We start from the raw sequence: 12,099 nt of genomic DNA, 5'->3' as shown, positions 1-12,099 counted from the left end.
TATATAGCATCACATAGTGACATCACACAGCGTTTTGTGCCATATATAGCATCATATAGTGACATCACACAGCGTTATGTGCCATTTATAGCATCATATAGTGACATCACACAGCGTTATGTGCCATTTAAAGCATCATATAGTGACATCACACAGCGTTATGTGCCATATATAGCATCACATAGTGACATCACACAGCGATTTTGTGCCATATATAGCATCATATAGTGACATCACACAGCGTTATGTGCCATATATAGCATCACATAGTGACATCACACAGCGTTATGTGCCATATATAGCATCATATAGTGACATCACACAGCGTTATGTGCCATTTATAGCATCATATAGTGACATCACACAGCGTTATGTGCCATTTAAAGCATCATATAGTGACATCACACAGCGTTATGTGCCATATATAGCATCACATAGTGACATCACACAGCGTTATGTGCCATATATAGCATCATATAGTGACATCACACAGCGTTATGTGCCATTTATAGCATCATATAGTGATATCACACAGCGTTATATGCCATTTAAAGCATCATATAGTGACATCACACAGCGTTATGTGCCATATATAGCATCATATAGTGACATCACACAGCGTTATGTGCCATATATAGCATCATATAGTGACATCACACAGCGTTATGTGCCACATATAGCATCACACAGCGTTATGTGCCATATATAGCATCATATCGTGACATCACACAGCGTTGTGCCATATACAGCATCATATAGTGACATCACACAGCGTTATGTGCCATATATAGCATCATATAGTGACATCACACAGCGTTATGTGCCATATATAGAATCATATAGTGACATTACACAGCGTTATGTGCCATATATAGCATCATATAGTGACATCACACAGCGTTATGTGCCATATATAGCATCACAGTGACATCACACAGCGTTATGTGCCATTTATAGCATCACATAGTGACATCACACAGCATTATGTGCCATATATAGCATCATATAGTGACATCACACAGCATGTGCCATATATAGCATCATATAGTGATATCACACAGCGTTATGTGCCATATATAGCATCACATAGTGACATCACACAGCGTTATGTGCCATATATAGCATCACATAGTGACATCACACAGCGTTATGTGCCATATATAGTAGCATCATATAGTGACATCACACAGCGTTATGTGCCATTTATAGCATCATATAGTGACATCACACAGCGTTATGTGCCATTTATAGCATCATATAGTGACATCACACAGCGTTATGTGCCATATATATCATATAGTGACATCACACAGCGTTATGTGCCATATATAGTAGCATCCTATAGTGACATCACACAGCGTTATGTGCCATTTATAGCATCATATAGTGACATCACACAGCGTTATGTGCCATATATAGTAGCATCATATAGTGACATCACACAGCGTTATGTGCCATTTAGAGCATCATATAGTGACATCACACAGCGTTATGTGCCATATATAGTAGCATCATATAGTGACATCACACAGCGTTATGTGCCACATATAGCATCATATAGTGACATCACACAGCGTTATGTGCCATATATAGCATCATATAGTGACATCACACAGCGTTATGTGCCACATATAGCATCACACAGTGACATCACACAGCGTTATGTGCCATATATAGCATCATATAATGACATCACACAGCGTTATGTGCCACATATAGCATCACACAGTGACATCACACAGCGTTATGTGCCATATATAGCATCATATAGTGACATCACACAGCGTTATGTGCCATATATAGTAGCATCATATAGTGACATCACACAGCGTTATGTGCCATTTATAGCATCATATAGTGACATCACACAGCGTTATGTGCCAATGTGCCATATATAGCATCATATAGTGACATCACACAGCGTTATGTGCCATTTAGAGCATCATATAGTGACATCACACAGCGTTATGTGCCATATATAGTAGCATCATATAGTGACATCACACAGCGTTATGTGCCACATATAGCATCATATAGTGACATCACACAGCGTTATGTGCCATATATAGCATCATATAGTGACATCACACAGCGTTATGTGCCACATATAGCATCACACAGTGACATCACACAGCGTTATGTGCCATATATAGCATCATATAGTGACATCACACAGCGTTATGTGCCACATATAGCATCACACAGTGACATCACACAGCGTTATGTGCCATATATAGCATCATATAGTGACATCACACAGCGTTATGTGCCATATATAGTAGCATCATATAGTGACATCACACAGCGTTATGTGCCATTTATAGCATCATATAGTGACATCACACAGCGTTATGTGCCAATGTGCCATATATAGCATCATATAGTGACATCACAGAGTTATGTGCCACATATAGCATCACACAGTGACATCACACAGCGTTATGTGCCACATATAGCATCATATAGTGACATCACACAGCGTTATGTGCCATATATAGCATCATATAGTGACATCACACAGCGTTATGTGCCATATATAGCATCATATAGTGACATCACACAGCGTTATGTGCCATGTATAGTAGCATCATATAGTGACATCACACAGCGTTATGTGCCATATATAGTAGCATCATATAGTGACATCACACAGCGTTATGTGCCATTTATAGCATCATATAGTGACATCACACAGCGTTATGTGCCATATATAGTAGCATCATATAGTGACACCACACAGCGTTATGTGCCATTTAGAGCATCATATAGTGACAACACACAGCGTTATGTGCCATATATAGCATCATATAGTGACATCACACAGCGTTATGTGCCATTTATAGCATCATATAGTGACATCACACAGCGTTATGTGCCATTTATAGCATCATATAGTGACAACACACAGCGTTATGTGCCATATATAGCATCATATAGTGACATCACACAGCGTTATGTGCCATTTATAGCATCATATAGTGACATCACACAGCGTTATGTGCCATATATAGTAGCATCATATAGTGACACCACACAGCGTTATGTGCCATTTAGAGCATCATATAGTGACAACACACAGCGTTATGTGCCATATATAGCATCATATAGTGACAACACACAGCATTATGTGCCATTTAGAGCATCATATAGTGACATCACACAGCGTTATGTGCCATTTAGAGCATCATATAGTGACAACACACAGCGTTATGTGCCATATATAGCATCATATAGTGACAACACACAGCGTTATGTGCCATCTATAGCATCATAGTGACATCACAAAGGGTGATGCGCCATTACTAACATCACATAGTGACATCACACAGTGCACCATATTCTACCAGTATCACTCGATATTCTAACGAACAGTGTGCACTGACTGACAAAGGACCCCCACGGGAATCATACCCTCTCCTCTACCAAGACAGTGACAGAGTGGCACTTTATGTACCTCCCTGGCCGCACGTAGGGTAAAGCTCCTGCAGACGTGGGCTAGGCTCACATATATACAGTGCACGCTGCTGAACACATACGCCAGAATTGCTAAAAACTATACATGTATATTTATGGCAGCGTACCCACAGACCACATTGTACAAGACCTAGTAAAATGCTTTTTCTTACATAAAGAGAACATTTAAAGACGCACAATTAGATATACAGTAAACCTAACTTAAGAAGCATAGTTACTTTTTTTTTTTTTTTCACCCTGCCTCCCCCCCTAAAAAAAAATAAAGTATAACATATTTTTTTCTTCCGTATATGTTTATTTTCAATGTGAGCCGCATCTTTGTCTATATTGAATTTGGTTGGAAAGTAAGGTTTACTCTACAGTTCCCCAAAGAGTTGGCAGCGTAATCCGAAGGGGTGGTTGGTTCAAGAAAAACAAGGTGGGGGGGGGATACTTAAAAGAGAAAAAAAAAAAAAATTAAAGAAAAACATAAATCAATAAAATACAGATATAGCTGTATAACGCTATATGTGGATGTGGCGCACGCTTGCACGCATTTTAAGCGTATACATCCACCGTACAGGAGGACCCAGCCTTCCAGGAGCACTGAGATAATGGCATTTACAGGAGAGCATGCATGGCATTTACAGGAGAGCATGCATGGCATTTACAGGAGAGCATGCATGGCATTTACAGGAGAGCATGCATGGCATTTACAGGAGAGCATGCATGGCATTTACAGGAGAGCATGCATGGCATTTACAGGAGAGCATGCATGGCATTGCAGTGCTGCCCATACAGGTGCCAGTGCACCTAGCTGGCAGCACCACAAGTTAGCTCCGTCACTCTCTGCAGGGCACAAATGCATGGGAGACCACACAAAGCTGGCAGAGAAGCCTGGCACCGGCAGTGGGTACAGGACACTGCCACACAGGCTGACACATACACCCTGGCACCGCTATATGCCTCCTAAATACCGCACCCTCCCCGCATTTACCTCATGCACATAGCATATCCTTCTCACCTGCAACCTGGCGATCCTGCGTGCAAAGTCGGGCGATATGTGCGCGATATTCCACTCAATGCAGGCGCCGGGCACAATGCAGCAAGTCACCGACAAGCACAATATGGCTGCACCCCAATCTCTCCTAATTCTTCCCCCCTTGCAGGGGCCACAGATGCCGGAGGAGATACTGATGGAGGTGAGGGGCAGCGAGCGAGCACTGTGGTACTGGCACTGGAGGGGAGGAGGGACTGAGGAGGAGGGAGAGATGGAGAAGGGGCAGAGGAGGAGGGAGAGATGGAGAAGGGGCAGGGGCGGAGGGATGAAGAAGGCGGGAAACATGCGAGGACGGAGAAGGCACAGGCTGTCACAGTCACCTCACCTGTGTATATAGCCCCCACAGCCATGGCAGCAGCTCCACGGTCCTGTGTCTGACACTTAAAGGAGGGCTCCTGTTTTATAAATCAGCTGACATATTATCATTAGTCTATCAAGTGCTGCAATCACAGGCTAGAAGGGCGAAAAATACGCACAGAAGCGTCAGGACGCGGTTCACACAGAGCTTTTTTGAGGAGAATTTTTAAGCGAATCCACCTCAAAATCTCTGGGAAAAACCTGCCTGTCCAATTCAATTAAAAATCCACTTTGCTGTTTTTACAAGGTTTTTTTTTTTACCTTTTTTTTTTATCACGTCAGGGTTTTGAAGGCGGAAAAATCTGATGAGTTTTTCAAGAAGACTCAGACGCTCCCCAGGGGCCGTGGGGTACTCGGTAGCGGGCCGGTCGATTTAAAGGGATATGTCACAGTGGCTGTGACCCGGTCCGTGGCCCCAGGCGGTCATGTAAGGCGATGTGCCCACGTAGCGTTTTTTAAACGCTCAGGAAACGGGTTCTCCTTCCCATAAAACAAGCGTTTTTTTCCTGCACGTTTTTGCGCGTTTTTGATGCATTTTTTTTCCGTGCGGCTTTTGGACTATAGGAAAGAGCCAAAAACGCGGACCTAAGCGGAAATTATTGAACATGCTGCGTTTTTTTTTACCGTTAAGCGTTTCCTTAGCGGTAAAAAGCGCATCCATTGGCACAAAAAGGCCAAAATGCATTTAAATGAATGGGATGCTTCTTTTAAGCGTTTTTGATGCGGTTTGACCCCGAAAAACGCATCAAAAACGCTGCGTGGGAGCCTAAAAGGGGTGGAATTGAATGAGAATAAAGTTTATATGTAGTAATTCATGGCACCACCTGTGGTATTCTGGCCAGTGATGACCAAAGCTGCAGGGTTGCTTTTCTGGGACAGATGTTATGATGCAGCAGAGTTGGTAAAGCTCTCCACAGGTAGAGCTGCAGTCCCAGGGCAGTTGAGATGAGTTTGTAGCTGGTAAGGGAGTGTGGAGTGGAGGATGCAGCAGTGCTGGGTGAGAGGCGAAGAAAGACATTAGATGACACAATGGCATGTAGTTCCAAGGGCTTTACTTATAATTCTGGCATGCACAGATGCCCGCTTCAGTGCTGCATTCTCCAGGTGAGGGGTCTAGACAACTTCCAGATAAGGTGAAGTACACCCTTCCACCTTTCCTGTCCGTCTCCACACAATATGCTGCTTTACGCCTTCCTTCCTTTCCAGCACTTCACAATTATTGTTCCAGGCCAGCAGCTGCGAATCCTGTCAGACAACGCCCAGCCGTTTCTGTGATCCTATATAGCTGCCTTTCCAGTCGGACTAACTGTGGTAGGGGCGATGGTCCATAAAGTAACCACAGCTATTGGCTTGCTTGTAGCGCCCTGAGGTATGCTAGCTAGGCTAGGGGCCGTGACCCTTTGCAACCAGTTTCTTCCTCCACCTGACGTCCGTCAGCATGGATAAGGGACCCACGGGGAGTATACTCCAGCCGTGTCCCAGAAGAACCTTTCTGCTTAGGGAGCTTTCTTATAATCCAATCCGTCCAGCAGCCTCTAATCTCAAGAGCTGCTTCAGACACGTCCTTCTCCTTCCCTCCCTCTGAGGGAATCAATCCTACCCCTACTTCCTACAATCTTCCCTCTCTCCATCTACGCCCCGCGCAGCACCCAGCACTCTTCGTGTTCCAAGCAGGGGCCATAAAGGGTGCTCTGCTACATTACATGTGGGATGGAATGTGGTTGGGTGTCTCCACCTTACCTGGTTGTGGGACACCACACCTCTGGGTGAGGTGCAGCATCTCTGTGGCAACTGGACCCTCAGGGGTGCCACAAATCCACTTCAGAAAACACCTATTTTTTTGTTTTAGAGGTGTGTTTTTTTTCCACACATGGTGTTTTGCAGCCTTTTGATTTCATAGTGAAAAGTGTGGAGCAGATTCCATGATAAATTTTACCTCAAAGAAATCACGACAATTTCTTCTTTCCCTACAGCGAGGTTTTCAAAACCTTGATGGAAAAAAACAATTTCTATCAAACAGGAAGAGTTTTCAAACAGTATTTCAATTGGTATTTTTAAGAGAACTTTGGAGTTGATCTGCTTCAGAAACCTCCTCAAAAAACTGTGTGTGAACCAAGCCTTACTCTTTAACCCCTTCCTGACATCCGACGTACTATCCCGTCCAGTGGCGGATTATAATGAGGTCAATTTGGGCAGTTGCCCCGGGCCCAGTGGGGTTAAGGGGCCCACAGCCCAGGCCAGTAAATTGCCCCATTATAATCCGCCACCGCGCAGGGCCGGATTATAGGCAGGGCAGGCGGGGCTTCAGCCCCGGGGCCCCCACCACAAGAGCTTCTAAGGGGGCCCCCACCACATTCCTGCTGGCTGCTGCAATGGCACTCCATCTTCTCCCCACCTAAAAGTGAGTGACCGTGGGGGCGGCATTATGTGCTCTGCTACCAGCAGCATCTACAAGTAGCGTGAACGCTGATGCTGCTGTTAGCGTGCAAAGGCTTGTGATGAGATCACAGGAGGTAAGGTGTCAGGGCCCCCGATCATGTGACCCCTGACTCCTCCCCTCCTGTGACCTCATCACAGGTCCTGTGCGCACAGCACAGAGCACTGAGAGCAGCCATGTATGTGAAGTGCAGCTCTGCGGGTGGAGGTCGGTGCTGGAGGCTCCATTATTCTCTATGTGGAGTGCAGCTCTGCGGGTGGAGGTCGGTGCTGGAGGCTCCATTATTCTCTATGTGGAGTGCGGCTCTGCGGGTGGAGGTCGGTGCTGGAGGCCCCATTATTCTCTATCTGGAGTGCGGCTCTGCGGGTGGAGGTCGGTGCTGGAGGCTCCATTATTCTCTATGTGGAGTGCGGCTCTGCGGGTGGAGGTCGGTGCTGGAGGCTCCATTATTCTCTATGTGGAGTGCGGCTCTGCGGGTGGAGGTCGGTGCTGGAGGCTCCATTATTCTCTATGTGGAGTGCGGCTCTGCGGGTGGAGGTCGGTGCTGGAGGCTCCATTATTCTCTATGTGGAGTGCGGCTCTGCGGGTGGAGGTCGGTGCTGGAGGCTCCATTATTCTCTATGTGGAGTGCGGCTCTGCGGGTGGAGGTCGGTGCTGGAGGCTCCATTATTCTCTATGTGGAGTGCGGCTCTGCGGGTGGAGGTCGGTGCTGGAGGCCCCATTATTCTCTATGTGGAGTGGGGCTCTGCGGGTGGAGGTCGGTGCTGGAGGCCCCATTATTCTCTATGTGGAGTGCGGCTCTGCGGGTGGAGGTAGGTGCTGGAGGCTCCATTATTCTCTGTGTGGAGTGGGGCTCTGCAGGTGGAGGTCGGTGCTGGAGGCTCCATTATTCTCTATGTGGAGTGCGGCTCTGCGGGTGGAGGTCGGTGCTGGAGGCCCCATTATTCTCTATGTGGAGTGTGGCTCTGCGGGTGGAGGTCGGTGCTTGAGGCCCCATTATTCTCTATGTGGAGTGTGGCTCTGCGGGTGGAGGTCGGTGCTGGAGGCCCCATTATTCTCTATGTAGAGTGTGGCTCTACGATTCGTGACCCCGTCACGTGACGAGGGGGGCCCACAGAGTCTGAACTGCCCCGGGCCCTGGCTACCCTTAATCCACCCCTGATCCCGTCCACGGTACCCGGGCCCGTATGACCGTGGACGGGATAGTACGTCTACCGCGATCAGCGGCGCCCACGTGGTGAGCGCCGCTGATCGCGGCCGGGTGTCAGCTAATTATCATAGCTGACACCCGGCACAATGTGTCAGGGGCGGTCACGGACCGCCCCCGACACGTTAACCCCTTGCACACCGCGATCAAACACGATCGCGGTGTACCGGGGGTTAAAGGGAAGCATCGGCAGGGAGGGGGCTCCCTCCGTGCTTCCCTGAGCCCCCCACGGCAGCGCAATGTGCAGCGCTGCTGCGGGGGGCTCCTTTCCTCCAGGCCCCCGAATCCAAGATGGCGACGGGGGCCTGAGGAAGCTGGCTTCCTCAGTGCCTGCAAAGCGCAGGCATGAGGAAGCCTTCTGCAGAGATCGCTGATCTGTCACAGTGATCTGTGATGTGACAGATCAGCGATCTGTCACAGGACAGTGATGTCCCACCTGGGACTATTTAATAAAGTGAAAAAAAAATAAAAAAAAGTGTAAAAATAATTAAAAAAAAAATCGCCAAATATATTAGGAAAAAAAAAAAAATATTCCCCCAATAAATCCATTTTTTGGAAATAATTAAAAAAAAACAATAAAAGTACACATATTAGGTATCGCCGCGTCCGTAACGACCCGCCCTATAAAACTGTCCCATTAGTTAACCCCTTTAGCGAACCCCTTAAAAAATAAAAATAAAAAACGAAGCAAAAAATAATGATTTATTATCATACCGCCAAACAAAAAGTGTAATAACGCGCGATCAAAAAGACGCATATAAATATCCATGGTACCGCTGAAAACGTCATCTTGTCCCGCAAAAAACGAGCTGCCACACAGCATCATCAGCGAAAAAATAAAAAAGTTATAGCTCGCTGAATGAAGCGATGCAAAAATAATTATTTTTTATATAAAATAGTTTTCATTGCATAAAACTGACAAAAACATAAAAAAACGACCTAAATGAGGTATCGCTGTAACCGTACTGACGTGAAGAATAAAACCTCTTTATCAATTTTACCGCACGCGGAACGGTGTAAACGCACCCCCTCCAAAAGAAATTCATGAAACGCTGGTTTTTGTTCATTCTGCGTCCCAAAAATCGGAATAAAAAGCGATCAAAAAATTCCACGTGCCCGAAAATGGTACCAATAAAAACGTCAACTCGTCCCGCAAAAAATAAGACCTCACATGACTCGGTGGGTCAAAATACGGAAAAATGATAGCTCTCAATATGTGGTGATGCAAAAACTATTTTTACAATAAAAAGCGTCTTTTAGCGTGCGACAGCCGCCAAACATAAAAACCACCATAAATAGTAAATCAAACCCCCCGATATCACCCCCTTAGTTAGGGAAAAAAATGTATTTATTTCCATTTTTCCATTAGGGTTAGGGTTAGGGCTAGGGGTGTGTTGGGGTAGGGTTAGGGTAGGGTTAGGGCTAGGGTTAGGGGCGTGTTGGGGTTCGGGTTGGAGTTAGAATTGGGGGTTTCCACTGTTTGGGCACATCAGGGGCTCTCCAAATGCAACATGGCGTCTGATCTCAATTCCAGCCAATTCTGAGTTGAAAAAGTCAAATGGTGCTCCTTCCCTTCCAAGCTCTGCTATGCGCCCAAACAGTGTTTTACCCCCACATGTAGGGTATCAGCCTACTCAGGACAAATTGCAAAACAATTTTTGGGGTCCAATTTCTCCTGTTACCCTTAGGAAAATAAAAAATTGGGGGCAAAAATATCATTTTTGTGGAAAAAAATGATTTTTTTATTTTCACGTCCGAGTGTTATAAACTTCTTTGAAGCACTTGGGGGTTCAAAGTGCTCACCACACATCTAGATAAGTTCCGTGGGGGGTCTAGTGTCCAAAATGGGGTCACTTGTGGGGAGTTTCAATAGTTTAGGTACATCAGGGGCTCTCCAAACGCACATGACACCCGCAGACCATTCCATCAAAGTCTGCATTCCAAAACGTCACTGCTTCCCTTCCGAGCCCCGACGTGTGTCCATACAGTAGTTTTCTCCCACATATGGGGTATCAGCGTACTCAGGACAAATTGGACAACAACTTTTGGGGGTCCAATTTCTCCTGTTACCCTTGGGAAAATGAAAAAATTGGGGACTAATTGATCATGTTTGTGGAAAAAAATACGATTTTTTTATTTTCATGCCCGGGCATTCTAAACTTCTGTGAAGCCCTTGTGGGTTCACAGCGCTCACCACACATCTAGATAAGTTCCTTAGGGGGTCTCGTTTCCAAAATGGGGTCACTTGTGGGGGTTTCCACTGTTTAGGTACATTAGGGGCTCTCCAAAGGCAACATGACACCCGCAGACCATTCCATCAAAGTCTGCATTCCAAAACGTCACTACTTCCCTTCCGAACCCTGACGTGTGTCCATACAGTAGTTTTATCCCACATGTGGGGTGTCAGCGTACTCAGGACAAATTGGACAACAACTTTTGGGGTTCAATTTCTCCTGTTACCCTTGGGAAAATAAAAAAATTGGGGACTTATTGATCATGTTTGTGGAAAAAATACGAATTTTTTATTTTCACGCCCGGGCGTTGTAAACTTCTGTGAAGCACTGGGGGGTTCAAAGTGCTCACCACACATCTAGATAAGTTCCTTGGGGGGTCTAGTTTACAAACTGGTGTCATTTGTGGGGGGTTTCCACTGTTTAGGTACATTAGGGGCTCTCCAAAGGCAACATGACACCCGCAGACCATTCCATCAACGTCTGCATTCCAAAACGTCACTACTTCCCTTCCGATCCCCGACGTGTGCCCATACAGTAGTTTTCTCCCACGTATGGGGTATCAGCATACTCAGGACAAATTGAACAACAACTTTTGGGGTCCAATTTCTCCTGGTACCCTTGGGAAAATAAAAAAATGGTGACTAAAAGATCATGTTTGTGGAAAAAATACGAATTTTTTATTTTCACGCCCGGGCGTTGTAAACTTCTGTGAAGCACTGGGGGGGTCAAAGTGCTCACCACACATCTAGATAAGTTCCTTAGGGGGTCTAGTTTCCAAAATGGTGTCATTTGTGGGGGGTTTCCACTGTTTTGGTACATCAGGGGTTTTCCAAACGCGACATGGTGTCCGATCTCAATTCCAGCCAAAAACGTCAAATGGCGCTGCTTCCCTTCCGAGCTCTGCCATGCGCCCAAATAGTGGTTTACCCCCACATGTGGGGTATCAGCGTACTCAGGACAAATTGCACAATAACTCTTAGGGTCCTGTTACCCTTGGGAAAATAAAAATTGGGGTGAAAAGATCATTTTTGTGGAAAAAATATGATTTTTTAATTGTACCGCTGTACGTTATAAACTTCTGTAAAGCCCTTGTGGGTTCAAAGTTCTCACCACATATCTAGATAAGTTCCTTGGGGGTCTAGTTTCCAAAATGGGGTCACTTGTAGGGGGTTTCCACTGTTTAGGTACATCAGGGACTCTCCAAACGTGACATGGCATCCAATCTGAATTCCAGCCAATTTTGCATTGAAAAAGTCAAACGGCGCTCCTTCCATTCTGAGCTCTGCCATGCGCCGAAACAGTCGTCCCCCCCCCACATATCAGGTATCTGCGTACTCAGGACAAATTGCAC

At 45.9% G+C, this 12,099-nt stretch overlaps 2 protein-coding genes across 8 annotated transcripts in view; one reads left to right on the top strand and one right to left on the bottom strand.

Moving 5' to 3' along the window:
* FLRT1 (fibronectin leucine rich transmembrane protein 1) overlaps positions 1-4,889 on the bottom strand; it is a 276,061-nt gene extending 271,172 nt beyond the window's left edge. For 2 of the 5 annotated variants that reach the window (XR_012222147.1, XR_012222146.1), the window contains exon 1: positions 4,478-4,751. The gene's annotated coding sequence lies outside the window, so the exon portion shown is untranslated. Of the gene's footprint in view, positions 1-4,477; positions 4,770-4,838 lie in introns of those variants that run through there. The other 3 variants (XM_073554580.1, XM_073554579.1, XM_073554577.1) reach the window with 3 other exon arrangements.
* The window catches only part of MACROD1 (mono-ADP ribosylhydrolase 1), a 963,591-nt gene that overhangs the window by 705,927 nt on the left and 245,565 nt on the right, over positions 1-12,099 (top strand). The gene's annotated exons all lie outside the window — the stretch shown is intronic.

Source organism: Dendrobates tinctorius, unplaced genomic scaffold (genome assembly GCF_039654945.1).
Source record: "Dendrobates tinctorius isolate UK_male_01 unplaced genomic scaffold, ASM3965494v1 ptg000211l, whole genome shotgun sequence".
NCBI classification, from domain to species: domain Eukaryota; kingdom Metazoa; phylum Chordata; class Amphibia; order Anura; family Dendrobatidae; genus Dendrobates; species Dendrobates tinctorius.
This window is presented reverse-complemented; position numbering and strand designations above follow the sequence as displayed.